This window comes from Mirounga leonina, unplaced genomic scaffold, assembly GCF_011800145.1.
Source record: "Mirounga leonina isolate KUSES-001 unplaced genomic scaffold, KU_Mleo_1.0 Mir_129, whole genome shotgun sequence".
NCBI classification, from domain to species: Eukaryota; Metazoa; Chordata; class Mammalia; order Carnivora; family Phocidae; genus Mirounga; species Mirounga leonina.
Genome location: NW_023270323.1, coordinates 41740138 through 41751986, shown reverse-complemented (window position 1 = coordinate 41751986; position 11849 = coordinate 41740138).

The window sequence follows — 11849 nt, the reverse complement described above, 5'->3', positions numbered from 1 at the left end:
GGGCCTGATGTATGAGTCATTTAATAGAATTTAGTTCTCTTTGAATCGACATTTTGATTCTTACTGTCTTATTACTAGATAGTTAAGGACAATTAGTTGCCAATTTTCATACATTCTTCATCTTTTCTTAAGTTGTGTCACATTAGCTTGTTTTAAATAATCCAAGTGAAAATGAATTCCATCATTATAACTATCTCAACACCAAAATGAGTCCAACAAAAATATTTTTTCTTAAAGCCCATAAAACTGAACTAAATGCAATCTTCACATTCTAACAAAACTTTGTAGAAAAGTAATTTGTATGAATATATATGAAATGTTCCCAAATATTTGGAATAAACTCTATAGTCGTGAAATTTTCTATTTTTCAAATGTTTATACGTACTGTTCATTTTAGAAAGTTTATGAATTTTAAATTAATGTTTCTGTATATTTTTCATTTGCAATAAAATGTGGTTTAGTTATGCTTGCTGGAGTTCAATTTTTAGTTTATTGAAGTTAAGTATATGTAATGGCAAAAATATCCCCATTTAGATTGGAGATTTTTTTTTTTTTTTAAGTTTTGAGGTTAAAAACAGAATCTGCACTTAGGTTAATTTTGCTCTATCATTTTCCTTGAAATTGAAATCTGTTTTTTAGAAGAAGGCTCTCCACAAAACCATTTCCGTATAATTGATTTGGCACCTAAACCAAAGGTAGGAGAAACTGTCTTATCTTTAAATAATTGCATTGAGCAAGACAGGTTTTCAAAGCAGTCAGTATAATGAAATCTCTCAGTTCAGAAATTTGAAAGGAGAAAGCATTATAAAAATACTTGGTAGCATTGCATTATATTAAGTTCACATTTGCAAACTCAGCAAATTGAAGCAGAGGAAAAGGGAGAAAGCATTATAAAAATATTTGGTAGCATTGCGTTACATTAAAATTTACATTTTCAAACCCTCAGCAAATTTCCTTCTAGCCCCTCTGGCACGAAATATTCATTTCATGGGGGCACCTGGCTGGCTCAGTTTCTTGATCTCTGTGTCATGAGTTTGAGCCCCAGGCTGGGGTAGAGTTTACTTAAACAACAACAACAAAAAAAACTTTGCTTCATGTATTGACCACATCACTAAGACTTTATCAATTTTCCCTATTTTGATTTGAGCTCATGTTTGAGACCAACCCTCTCAGTTGTCTCGATGGAAATAAATTGTCTAGGATATAAAAGGCCTCTTTCTTATGGTATCCCATGGCCCCTCTTCCCACCATTGTATAAATAAAGAAAGAATACACAATTCCTTAAATCACATAGTTACTTAGGACCAAAACACAAGCTTGCCAACACCCTGGACTACTCGATCCACTGAATGTAAGCATCTCTAAGGAAGGCTTGGTGGAGTTGGCTATGTGTAGAAACCGCACATCTCAGCAGAGTGTTCATCAAATGTTCATCAAACATTACAGCACCCTGGCTTCAGTTTATAGGAAGCCTCTTAGAGGTAAGCATAGGTTACCAAGAGTCTTAAATTTTATAACACCAAGCGACATATTTTTCCCAACTGAAAGCTCTGATTGGTTACAAAAAACAGCAAAAAGCCTTTTGTGAGCGCTGACTGCCTGAATCACCCTTTTACCCCTTCGTCACAAATCATGAAAAACCTTTCTCCGGGAGGGAAAAATGAATCTCTATAAATGCCCTTGGTATAGGAGAAAACCTTTGCGTTAGAAGGCATTTTAGTTTTTATATGTAGAACTTCCCCCAGGGCTGAGGGGAGTAGAACCTCTTCAGGCCAAGCTCACCCGCCCTCAGAAGCCAAGTCGTCACACCAGTGTTCTGTCCTGGGACACTCATAAGACCGTGTGGACCTCCCTTCCCACCAGCCATGTATAGGCCCCAGCAATGGACAGGGCTGGTAGTAGAGATAAAGAAGCCATGTCTGAGTGCATGTCCCCAGAATTTGCTCCCATTTTCTGCTTTTGTGATCCAGCCAGTAACTCCTGACTGCCAGGAAAGAGCATCCACTCAGTCTGGCTGGATGGCTAGTGAATTGTTTTTCGAATACCTTCTCCAGGGACTCATGGACCATAGAAAGCCAACCCAGGGCCCTAGTCTCTATGGAGAAAGCCTCTGGGTCCTAGAATGGATCCTGGGTAATGACGTGGGGCTACACCTTGAGTTCATTGTACCTCCAGACAGTACACTCAAGGACATCGAAGGCCAATAAAACAGATTGTTTCATAGATCAGGAATGCACAAAATCGTCCTCTGACTCAGGAGGTCTCCCTGTCTCTCAATTAGCTTTGGTCTTTGTTTTCACCATCAACATCTCATCATACTACCAAGAAAGTTTTAAATAAAATACATTTGCATAAAAGAGCTCTCTCTTCTCCTTAACTCATGGAACTAGAAAGCTGGGTTATAATGGGCAAGGCTTGAGGAAACAGAAAAATTCCTATCCATAGAATTAGGTTTTATTTACCCGTTACCTTACTTGAACTTAATTCCTTCTGAGTAGTCTTGCATGCACAGAAAAAGAGGACAAATCTTTCTACCAGTTTGGAGTCTGCTTTTAGACTTTGTAATGCAGCGATTCAATCTTCTCAGCAAGCACTGAGCTAGACACGCAGCAAAGGGAAGCTGTCAGATCAAGTTTACATGGGCAGAAAGAAGAACCACCATCAACAGCACCATGATGTCTTACTGTGGGAACCAAACCGGTTTAGAATCAGACAGACTTAAGGAACTCAGGGCAGTTGGAGTTACACAGAGCAGGTCCACTTACGGGGAGGTGCCTGCTGATTGAAGATTAGCCCGCAGCCAAAGGAAAAATAAAAAGCGTGGAGGAACTGGTCAAACAAGCTCAAGTGTTCCTTATTTGCTGTGCAGCCCAGTGCGGACTAGCCGGGGTGGAGCCTGATCTACTTCCACGGCATCGGAATAATTTCCAGGCCAGCAGAGTAAAGGTCAGCCCACTGCCACCAAACACATTTGTGGGCCCAGTGGCTCTGAAAGGCCCTAACTCCGGAATCATCAAGAGACATCAAGGATGAGCGCTCATATCTGTAGCCACAGAGAAACACGTTCAATTTCGTTCCCAAGCAAGGGAGGAAGGGAGGCTGACTTCCAAGTCCGAAGTAAACTCAGCTGACTTTCATTTCCCCCCCAGTCAACTAGCAGACGCCACAAAAACCAACCAACTCTTTCCTAAAATATATGAACCTCTGGCTCTTTCCTCGGGTTTCATGGACTTCTGCATGTTGTGTGGCTCCCCTGATGAGAGGTACAGAGGAGAACCCCACCCGTTTCTCTGCGCCTTTAAATTCTCCTCCAGAGACCAGACAGTATTGACATCAAGAGGGGAGATGCTGCAAGCTCCCCACTGCTGGGCTTTTGGCTCTTCGTAAAAAGGCACTGCGTTTCCTTCACTCTCCTTAGCCTTGATTGCATAGCCATCCTGGCAGCTGACCCAGGGAAAGGGTGGGCAGGTTAGCTAAAGCCTGTAGGTGTCGAGTTAGCAAGGGGACAGGCTGTTAAATAGCTGTTCGTCATCAGGCATGGATGGGCCATGTTTCTCTCATTGTTCCGCCTTTTAAAAAACTTCATAAGGAGGTTTGACTCAGAGTAAACATATCTATACATACATAAAGTATTTTATCTAGTGCAATGATTTTTGGTCCTGGCCTGCATAATTACTTACACTGAGGAAGCTTTTAAAAATTACCATGCCTGGGCCCAACCCCAGACCAATTAAATAAAACTCCTGAGGGTGGACACAGGGAGCAGCATCTGTTAAAAGCTCCCCAGGTGGTTTTAATAAGCAGCCAGGTCTGAGAACCATTTAGATCTAAATCTAAGATTCCACCTATTATAAGTCATGTCCCAATTTCAGCGTTGTTTTTTTAAAAAGTGCTGAAATACACACATATTCTATGGTTGTTTTCAATGTCTTAGGCAGATTTCAACAATCTCTGTAATAAGGTAGATAATCTGTACCTAAGTAGAAGTACATAGTACAATACTTGCCAACAAGAGTCAGCAGAGATGTATCATTTAGGAATGGGTTGGTTTCAGGTAATTGAACATTGGACTAATATTGGCTTAAAGAAATAGGGGTTCATTTGTATCATATAACAAGAAGTCTGGAAGTGGGCAGTTCAGAGTTGGAGCGATGGCTCCACAAGCCTAGAAGGGACCCAGGCTTTTCCTTCTGCTCCCTAGATAGGATTGCCAGATTTAACAACAACAAAAATGCAAAGCAAGCCGTTGAATTTGAATTTCAGAAAAACGACAAATAAATTTAGTATAAATATGTCACATGAAATATTTGGAAATACTTACTGGAATAGTCTGACTTCATTTGTGATGTTTGCCGACAGCTTTCAAGCCCCCTTCCTCCCCTTTCCTTTCCCCCCCCCCACACCTGAGCGAGCTGATAAGACAGGCTGACTGCCCCCTCCCTTGGTACCAGCTGCAAGTTCCAACCGCGCACTGCCAAGCCCTTCAGCTCAGCCCCAGCCCCATCACCCTGAAACTCCAAGGGAGTTGCCCCATTCTGCTCTCTCAAGCTAGTTTTGGATCTGCTGGGGATGTCCCAGCAGATGTCCCCAGCAACCCTCATTGTGTGAGTCATAAACCTTTCATACCTTCTTGGTATGTGTGTGGTGTCAGCGGTCTCTACCTCTGAACCCAATCTGGGATGGGGGTCCACCCATTTCTGGGGCTGACCGTAACAGGAGCGGTAACTGCAACACTTAGACTAAAAAAATTATTTGTTGTTTATCTGAAATGTAAATTTCACTGGACACCCTATATTTTATCGGGCAACCCTAGCTACGGGCCCTTATCTTCATGCCTGTTTCCTCAGAGTCACAGACGGGCTCTATACCTTCGAGTCTCAAAGCCATGCTCCAACAGGAAGAGGCAAAAAAGTTTTCTTTCTGGTGAGTCTTGGCTTTTTATTTGGGAAGGGAAGTTCTCCTCTGGTGCTTCTGGCTGCATCTCATTATGTGAAACTTGCTGGTGTAAGTATACTCGCTGCAAGAGAGCCTCAGAGGTGGAGGCTTTAACGTTCGTTTGTAGCAGGAAGAATAAAGGGTCGTAGCTGACTTTTGGAAGATAAACCCACAGCACTCCCAGGAAGTTGCCTGTTGCCGTATGTAATGGGTTTATTTTCAAAATATCTTTACTTATCCATAAGTCAATTTCCCTCTCTCTGAATCCTGTTAGCCTGTAGGGTATGGGGACCCAAATGTCACCTGGGAGAAGGATATGATCCAAGAACTTGCAGCTTTGACATCAGCTAGGAGCTTTTAAAAATGCAGAACCTGAGGTCCCACCTGGGACCTACTGAATCAGAAACCTGCATTTAAACAAAGTCTCCAAACTATTGTATATAAAGTTTCAGAAGAACAGAGAAGAAAGCTGAAAAAGTGAAAAACATTTTCTGAGCGATTCTCAGTCCCCATGAGATGTGGATGGGACCCAGAAGCTTCCATATATGCTCAAGATGGGACTCATGAAGCAACTGAATTAAGAACCAGAAATGCAGGGCTCCTGGGTGACTGAGTCGTTAAGCGTCTGCCTTCTGCTCAGGTCATGATCCCAGGGTTCTGGGATCGAGCCCCACATCGGGCTCCCTGCTCCGCGGGAAGCCTGCTTCTCCCTCTCCCACTCCCCCTGCTTGTGTTCCCTCTCTTGCTGTGTCTCTCTCTGTCAAAGAAATAAATAAAATCTTAAAAAAAAAAAAAACAGAAATGCTGTCACGGCGAGACGACCGGCAGCCTCTGCTACCGGCCCAGCCGTCCAGGCCAAGGGGCAAGTGGTGGAGGCTGAGAGGGGCCCTCAGTGCCAGCAAGGGACTGGGGTGAGGTCGAGTCAGCCAGGGAGGGCTTCGAGGCCCTGATCAAGGCAGGAGAGACCCACCCAGCCAGCCACCAACGGGTCTGCAAATGCCAGCAGGGTGAGCAGCAAGCAGGCAGATAAGAACTACTGTTGAGACCAGAGGTGCCAGGGGACACTGCTCCAATCCAAACAGCCCTCGCATTCACCTCCCCACCTCAAGGTCACCTTCCAGGGGCCAAGAGCCGCAGTCTGCATCAGAAGGGCTGGGCTGATGACCGGCCGTCGGTGCATTCTGATTGGTCTGTGCCTGGCCAAATCAGTTGTGAAATGTTTTGAATATCGCCCCTGGATAAAGCCACCCCTCTCCCTTCTCTACCCAGATGCTACCTTGGCAGAACCAGAGGAAGGGAAAGGCAAAATCTGAGTGACTACCCTCTTCCCTTACAAGGAATGTTTTCATGTGTGTAGCGGGCTGAAGCTACGAGATAGGTGAAATTGTATTTTCCCAGCATTCCCCAGCACGTGGGGGAACAGGAGGAAAGTAGGAGAGGTACAGACAAAATAAAGTCACTACAGGTTGTCCGCCTCTGGCGTACGTAGGGTGAGGAAATTTCCATCCCTGCCGTGGACGTAAAGATCATCGACTTCCTCTATTAAGTATTTAGCTATCTATATGGATTTATATTTTTCTGTAATTTATGCAGGTGTCTTTTTTTCTAATAATCGGATACCAATCCCTAACATAATGTATTTTTCTCTACCTAAGGAGGGAGAGGGAGATACAGAAAATGATGTGCAAGTCAAGTGCTTCTGGAAAAGAACAAAAGAAGACCCGGTGATTACCTGAGGTGATACAGTACGACCAGTTGTGTGGGAATGTTACTGAAAGCCAAGTTCGCTGCCCGTGGCAGGAAAGGGCAATACTCAAAAGACAAGTTTTGATCAGAAAGGAATTTAAGCTTTGTTCAGGAGGCCGGCCACCTGGGGAGGAGGCCGACTCTTATCCAGAAGCCAAGTCAGAGGTTTCTGCCTGGCGCAGAGAATTTTAAAGGGGGTTAATCAGTTAAGGGAGTACAGTGGTCCGTGACATTTCTTGATTCCATGCTGACTTGATGACGCTAACTCCAGAGTTATCCTGGTGCTCGGAGGTTGAAGGTCTGGGTCCTCAGTATCAGGGATTGTGCAAGAGTGCTCTGATCTTTCTGCAAAGGAGGACGAGGTCTACAGATAGGCAAAAGGAGGTCAGTAAAGTCATTTGTGTGACCTGAAAAATGAAAAACATTTTGCTGGAAGATTGCTGGGCTAATCAGAAAGCTGAGGTGGCTTAAACAGACCTGCTGGCTTCTGTGGCCTGGGAATGTTCTGGTCCTTTATCCCCCAAGGCTAGTGGTCCACAAATCGCAAAGAAAGTAAATTAGTTCTGTTACAGATCAAGGACCTTAAGTCATCAAGCAAGGAGTGTGCTAACTTGAAACAAGTGAACCCTTAAGACCAGCTCCGGGGCTGTTATAGAAAAGCAATGGATTAGCCCAGAATCCCAAGAGAAGAGCTGCTTATCAGACTAATCTCCATCTCTGGGAGATGAAGCTTCTGGATAAGCAAAATACTCTTTTTTCATTGGGTCATTCCATGAATATTTTATTAGCTTAACTCTGTGCCGGACCCTGTTCTAGGACCTGGGTATCCGGCAGGGAACAAAACAGACAAAAATACCTGACTTCACACCTGTTACAGTTGCAGAGGGGAGAGGGACAGACAATAGATTAAATAAGTAGAAATATATGACTTGTTATATAGTGTTAAGAGCAATAGAGAACAATTATACAGAAAAGGGAGACAGGCAATGTCCATGGTGGGCTTACAATTTTAAATAGGATGATTAGAGAAAGCCTTAAGGAGAGAGTAGCATTTGAGCAAGAACCGGGAGGACCTGAGGAGGGAAGCCAGGTAGACATTCAGGGGAAGCAGGAACAGGAACAGCAGGTGCAAAGGCCCTGAGATGAGCAGAGCCCTGGGCGGTGCAAGGGGCTGCACAGGAGAAGGCGAGCGTGGCAGGAGCTGGGGTCAGTGAGTGACAGAAGGAAGCAGCACGCTGCTCCAATCCAAGCAGCTTCTTCACCTACACTTGCAGCCCTCCCCCACGGCTTAACATAGCCGAAGTCATCAAACCCCGCTTCCACTTGCCCTAAAGGAAAGCATCTGCAGGGGCTTTTCAGCTTCTTCTTAAGATCCTCATATATTGCTAAAGCTCTCTCTTTAATTATGAGAAAGCTTCCTCCAGATCATTTCAAAACGTTCAAGTGCCGGAGAAGACTGAAGCCAGCCAAGTGGCACTTGGTACAGACAAACTCCCCAATTTACTAATCATGTATGAGCTAATCTACATTAACGAGACATGGACCATAGCTGAACAGCTCCAAGTGGTTCCTCGAAAAGATAGCAGACCACATGTTAAATGGCCAGAAAGCAAGAGAGTAATTAGGAAGAGTAGAGCCGTGGATATTTGTTGATAATCATTCCAGCATCTGTTACTCCCCCTTGCCTGCCCTGCCCTCTCCGGAGCTCACAGCTCCTATTTCCACGTGGTGGCAGGTAAATAGAGTCCATCCCTGGCTCTTGTGGGAACATGTGACCAAGGCTGAGCCAGTCAGAGCACTCCACGCCTCGAGCTGCAGCTCTGTGTTCAAGGAGGCGCGTGGCTCTGATCCAGCGAGAGCGAGTATCGGGACTCGGGTACAAATGCGGGCACGAAGATGTCTTCTCCCTTCAGATGCTCTGAGGTGTCAAGGTGAGGTACGTGGCTACAGCACTATTGACTTGGGGCTGGATAATCCTTTGTGAGGGAATGTGCTGTGCACTGTAGGGTGTTTAGCAGCATTACTCGTCTCTAGACACTAGATGCCCATAGCACCTCCCTACCAGTGGTGATGGTCAAAAATGCCTGTCTTCTGGGGATTGGGCTACCCCCCCTGCCCCCCCACCCCGCCCAACACCGCTCTTGTTTTGGAAGTAGAATGGAGCCATCCTGGCCTCCAGAGAGCTTTGATTCATTCACTTCTCTCCCTCCACCTCTGGAGGAAAAGAGAGCCTGAAATGCTCATCTGGAGTTGGACCGCATGCAGGTTGGAGGGGCTGGTTGCTATCCAGCCCCCCTTTCTGCTGCCAAGTATGGGAGCAGTTGAGACTCCACTCATCACACCCCCATCATGCTCATCATAGGAGTAGAAGGAGGGTGAAAAAGAGGTCATGCAAACCAGAACTGAGGACCAGCCCTGGCAATGTCTGCAGAGGGGGACAGAGATGGCTCTGAGGATGGAAAGTACCTGGATGGATTTGCACATTGGGGAATCTGCCCACAGCACTGGCCCAACTAAATCCTCAAGAGGCTTCTGTTAAAGCAACGATAAGCAGCTGGTCAGTGGTGTGTGGTCCAGATTCAGAAACTCTGTTCAAAACAGAGGTTCTTAATTTTTTTATGCTAGAGATCACTTTGGAAGTCTGGTGAAGCCTTTATACTCCTCCTCGGAATAAGGTCTTTAAGTGCAAAAAATAAAAATAAATGAAGCTAATAAGGTAACCCATTGTATTGGACAAGCTACCAAAATATTTTGAAAACACATGTGTGCCTTAGTAATATGTCTTTTTTTAAAAAGTTTTATTTATTTATTTATTTGACAGAGAGAGCGTGCACAAGCAGGGCGAGCAGCAGAGGGAGAGGGAGAAGCAGGCTTCCTGCCGAGCAGGGAGCCTGATGGGGGACTCGATCCCAGGACCCTGGGATCATGACCTGAGCCGAAGGCAGACGCTTAACCCACTGAGCCACCCAGGCGCCCCAGTAATATGTCTTTTTTATTGAGTTAAATGAAAAGATCTAGTGGCAGTTCTAAAAGCTTCATGTCTTTGAAGTAGTGATGAATGTAAATTCTCTCCTAACAAAACTGAAACAACTTTCATATGATATGAAAATAACAGTTTTCCACATTGTAAGAAAGTCACAGAAACTGCTAATATAAAGTACTGGATTTTGTTGTCATTTTGTTTTGCTTACATTTGGAATTAGAGGAAGTGCTACATTTTATTTATTTTTTTTTCAAATATCTTACAGTTTTATTTGTCAATTATACTTCACTAAAGCTGAAAAAAAAAAAAAGATCAGTGGTTGCCAGGGGTTGAGGAGGGAGGGAAGAATGATAGAGATGGAGCGCAGAGGACTTTTAGGGCAGTGGAAATATTGGTTTTGATACGATAATGGTGGATAAACGGACAAAAGCACGCACCAAGCATGGACCCCGATGTAAACTGTGGACTTTGGGTGACGAAGACGTGTCAGTGTGGGCTCATCCACTATCACAAATGTGCCACTGCTGGGGGGACGTCGACGTGGGGGAAGCCGTGGTGCGTGGGGGCGCGGGCGACAGGGGATCTCCCTGTACCTTCTGCTCAGTTTTGTTGTGAACCTCAAACTGCTCTACAAAATAAAGTTTATGTTTTTAAAAAATGCTACCTATACTAAAAAAAGAAAGAACATTACACTTCCTACACGGAGCGTCGGGCAGTGTATTTACCCTGGCCAGGTGTGAATGTGTATCTGCGTATAGACGCTTCCCTAACTTCCCAGTCTTCCACGATGAAACTGGAGCAGTTCTTCTCCGGGCGTGTTCAGGGCCATGGCTCCACCCTGGTCTACACTCTTCTTGTCTCGTTGCATCACTGGCTGATGCTCTTCTGTTACACATTCTCTTTTGCATTCCGTACCATTTATGTGGGATTTTCCCACCAATGCAGCCATCACCCAGATAAGAACTCCTTGATTCTCCCATTTATCCAGGTTGCTATGAAGTTTAGTGTCTGTAGCCCAGGGGCTAGGGGAGGTTCTTTCTATCCTCAAAATCAAGTTCAATCCTCAGTGTAGGAGTTGTACCACTGTACATAACCAAAGCTTTTCCCAAGATTTAGACAAGTTCCCTGGGGGCTTATATGCTTAGTTTCTTCTGTCCCGCGCTTTCTTCTTCTTCCCAGGTGCTGCCCTGCACCATGTAGAACCAGGTGTGAAGTACACACTATGCTCTTCCCACACACACAATAAAATCCACTCAAACACAGCATTCGTGAGCCCAGTTGACTTTAAGGAATGTCTGGGGTCACAGGGGTGGGACAACACAAGATAACAGACGTTCCTGCTCTCCCAAGTCTCTCACTGCCATCAGGCAGCGTCCTCGCTCTAGCGCTTTTATCTGCTTCTCTCATCTCCTGCCCGTCTCCAGTTTTTCTCCAGGTCAAGCCATGCATCTGTCTCTGATGCCTACCCCCAAACTTATGTAGTCAAACCTATCACATTTCTTATCAAATCATGAGCTTTCATTTAATAAGACCCCACTCCCTGGAAAGAAATTAGAGAGGCAAATAGCCATGTGGGCTGTGCGTGTGTGCGTGTGTGTGTTCATCCCACACATGATGAGAAACTCAGATCTTTCATAATATCTCCAGATCCAAGTTCTTTCTTCTATCAAATTCCCCTTCTCTGCATTACATCTCTAATATTTTTCCTTTTGTATTGCCCCAAATCATTTCGATCCTCTCAAATACTACTTATTTTTGGTTGTGCATGGAGCCTACTGCTATGCGGACAACAAGGAGTGCGGGAAAGAGATTATCCTGCAACAGTGCTCAACAAACAAAAGTAAATATGTGACATCCTTGCTCATAAAAATCCTTTGGCCCTTGTAATGAGCAAGACGATTCCAAATACCATTGAGGACGTGAAGCAACTGGAATGTTCACACACTGCTGCTGGTTGTGTCCTTGGTAATGTCCACTTAGAACAGTGCTTGGCTCTACTTATAAAAGCTGAACACACACATAGTTTTTGGCCCTTCAATTCCACTCCTAAGCATATACATAACAGAGATACATTCATATTTTCACCATTAGACGTGTAGAACGATGTTCATAGCAGCACCAACCCTAATAGCCAAAAACCAGAAACAACCCAAATGTCCATAAAGAGTAGAACAGATAAATAATC